Source organism: Tenrec ecaudatus, unplaced genomic scaffold (genome assembly GCF_050624435.1).
Source record: "Tenrec ecaudatus isolate mTenEca1 unplaced genomic scaffold, mTenEca1.hap1 Scaffold_534, whole genome shotgun sequence".
In the NCBI taxonomy this organism is placed as follows: Eukaryota; Metazoa; Chordata; class Mammalia; order Afrosoricida; family Tenrecidae; genus Tenrec; species Tenrec ecaudatus.
In genome coordinates this window covers 939,769-943,738 of record NW_027459449.1, presented here as the reverse complement: position 1 = coordinate 943,738, position 3,970 = coordinate 939,769, and positions in this window count along the sequence as shown.

Genomic DNA, 3,970 nt, shown 5'->3' with positions numbered 1-3,970 from the left:
ACTTATTGCATGTATAAATCCTGCAAATGTGTTTTGGTCTTTGACTGTCATCCATAGCCTTCTTAAAATCAGTGTTTAAAAACTTGTTAGGGCGTGGTCAAGGGTAATGCAACCAAGAGGAATTACTGAAACCCAAATGAAGACTGAGCATGATAGTCGGACAAGAGGAAAGTCAAAGGAAATAGAGGAAAGAGCTAGGAGGCAAAGGGCATTTATAGAGGTCTAAATAAAGGCATGTAAATATTTATATATACATTTATATATAATAATGGGGAAATACATCTCTGTGCATATATGTATAGGTTTAGTATTAAGGTAGCAGATGGACATTGGGTCTCCACTCAAATACTCCCTCAATGCAAGAATATTTTGTTCTATTAAACTAACATTCAATGATCCTCACCCTCTCGACACAATCACTGAACACAAAGCGGGTGAATAAGTGAATGTGATGAAGAAAGCTGATGGTGCACAGCTATCAAAAGATACAGCGGCTGGGGTCTTAAAGGCTTGAAGGTAAATAAGCAGCCATCTAGCTCAGAAGCAACAAAGCCCACATAGAAGAAGCACACCAGTCTGCGTGATCATGAGGTGCCGAATGGATCAGTTATCAGGCATCAAAGAATAAAAAATCATATCATTCTGTGCTCACCTCCATGATATGATCACTGAAGACAAATGGGTGCATAAGCATATGTGGTAAAGAAAACTGATGGTGCCTGGCGATCAAAAGATATAGTGTCTGGGGTCATAAAGCTTGAAGGTAAACAAGCAGCCATCTAGCTCAGAAGCAACAAAGCCCACATAGAAGAAGCACACCAACCTGTGCGATCATGAGGTGTTGAAGGGATCAGTTATCAGGCATCATCAGAACAAAAAAATCATATCACTGTGAATGCCGGGGGGAGGGGAGGAGTGCAGACTGGAGACCCAAAGCCCATTTGTAGGTCACTGGACAACCCCTTACATTGTCTCAGGGAGGAGATGAACCAGACAGGATGTCGTGCAGCAACAATGGAGCATAGTTCCTAAATGATCCCCAGACCCCCAAACACTCTATCATGATCCCAATTCTACCTTACAAATCTGGCTAGAACAGAGGGTGTACACTGTTACAAATAGGAACTGGAAACACAGGGAATCCAGGGTAGATTATTCCCTTCAGGACCAGTGGTGTGAGTGGTGATACTGAGAGGGTGGAGGCAGGGTGGGTTGGGAAGGGGGAACCAATTATAAGGATCTACATATAACCTCCTCCTATGGGGACGGACAACAGAAACATGCGTGAAGAGAGACGTTGGATCGTGCAAAATATGACAAAATAGTGATTTCTAAATTATCAAGGGGTCATGAGGGAGTGGTGAGGGAGGGGATAAATGAGGGACTGATGCCAGGGGCTTAGGTGAAGAGTTAATATTTTGAGAATACTGAGGGCAATGAATGTAAAAATGTGCTTTACACAATTGATGCACGTGTGGGTTTTGATAAGAGTTGTATGAGCCCCTAATAAAATGATTTTAAAAAGAGGCACAGACAATGGTTATTAGGAAAAAAAATGAGCTCTGATACCATTCTCTGCTGCAGAATTGGATGTTACTATTGACAATCCTTGGATCATATATGTTGATGTTATTCTTCCATGTGGGCTTAGTTGATGGTACACTTAGATCACTGCTTGTTTGAAAACAAGACTTAAGATTCGAGACACTATTGTTTCTGATAGATACCATCTAATTTCTTCACCACACTTTGCTGTAGCAACTACATCTTCTGTATTTCCTTCAAAAGGGAATTTTGTAAGAATTAACTGTTCTTAGAATGTAGCTTGGGTTAATTATGAGCTCCACATCCATCCCTTACTCTGTTTATTCTATTCACCTCTGGTTCACCTTAGAGACATCTTGTTATTTTATGGCAGATAACTTTATCAATCATCTCTTTGAAGCATAAGGTAATTTTGTTTATAGTGTCATTGATTCAGCCCAGGATAATATATTTAAAACACAATTAAGAAAAGGTAATTGAATAAATGTACAGCCTTAGTATTTTCAATTGCCTGTGAAAAGTGAATGTGAAAGTTGAACATTCTTCAATGCATACAAAGGAAGACTGAAGAAGAATCAACGTATTAGAATATAGTAAAGGCAAAAGAACATTAAAAGTACCATGGACTGCCAAAAGTTAAAACAAATGTGCCATTGAAGAAACATGGCTACAGTGCTCCTTAAAGGCAAAGATGGCGATATTTTGCTTATGTACTTTGCACATGTTATCAGGAGAGACCAGTCCCTAAAGAAAGACATCACATTGGGGAAATTAGGGCAAGTGAATGATAAAGAAATCTCCTCAATGAGATGGACTGATGCAGGAGCTGCAAAAAATGGGCTCAAACATGAGAACATTGTCAGAATGGCAAAGGACTGAGTCATGTCCCTTTTTGTTAGACACAGGTTTGCTATGAGCTAGAACTGACTCAGTGACACCTATGAAGAATCAACTACATTTGTGACAAATTATTGGTTTACCACATAAGCTCTTCCCTGTTGGACCATTATATAAGTGTCAGAGTATATTCATAATCTATAGCAGAAATTAAACACACGTCTTTGTGTTCTTTAATGACTTACATCTACCACACGGGACTAAGAAGACCTCTCTAGGACTTCCAATGCTCTAACTTTTAAAGGGAGGTGAGTTTTATCTTTCTCTGCTAGAGAGACCACATATTCAAACCTATCAGTTGATTGGTGGGGCTTGATGAGGTCATCCACTCCTGGAAAGATGGCCAGTCCAAAGAGGGACTTAGAAGTCCTAAGTGGGACTTCTACTCTTTTTCATAAGTTTGAAGAGGCACAGAGGGTATAAGATTGAACTATGGAAAATGAGCTACACAGATAAATATCCACAATGACTGAACCAGATTTCATATATGAGCATCTGGGTGATAAAGTCATTTCTTAACCAATTGCTTAATTCACTCTCACCCTCCAACACATTCCTCACAATTTTTTATATTCTTTGAATCACAGTAAGGTGTGATGACTGAAACTTTGTGTATCATGGCTGAGTCAGGATTCTAAGGCATTGGTTCATGATGATGGAATCCGCCTGGTTGATAAGAGTTCATAGAATGCCATCTCTTTCATGATGAGACCTACTGTGAGCAGCCAATGAGGAGGAAGATAGCTTCCTTGTGGGTGTGGTCTTATCATTTAAAAGGATTCTCTGAATGGTCTTTAGCTTTGTTCTGGACCTGGACACTTCATCTGACCTGAAGGTTTGGGGACTTGAGACAAAATCCTGTAATTGTGTTTCTGGAAGTTGTCGGTCTCAATTTGCTTGAGAAAGAAGTCTGCCATCTTACCTCCCATCTTGCATTCATCAGCCACTGGATATACTTGATCTAGGATAAGAGTCAGGACAGGAATCTGAGCCTTGTCAGCCTCTGCAACTGTGAGCTGAAATATGCAGTAACATGAAAACTGTCTACATTAGTGGGTCTCACCCTGTGGATTGCCACCCCTTTGGGGGTAAAACGACACATTCACAGGGGTCGCCTGATTCATAACAGTAGTAAAATTATAGTTATAAAGTAGCAATGGAAATAATTGCATGGTTGGGGGAACTGTATTAAATGGTCATGGTATTAAGAAGATTGAGAACCACTGCTCTAAATGGTCCTGAGAAGCTAAGTTTGGAGGGGCCAAGAAGTTGAAGGCCTGGGTCCTTAAACTTGGCTCTCCTTGAGGCCATTGTGAATTGAGGTCACTCTATTTTGCATTATGAACATATGGATATAGTTGCTCTACTCAATATAAACAGAGTAACCAGATTAGGGTGTCCTGTTTACCCTCAATCTCTTTAACACCTCAATACCTATTCAGGGACTTGGTGTGTCTTACATCTTCTCTTTGTGTAATTCTTCATTATGTGTATCCACTTGCTGGGGTCGAGGTTATCTGTAGTGTGG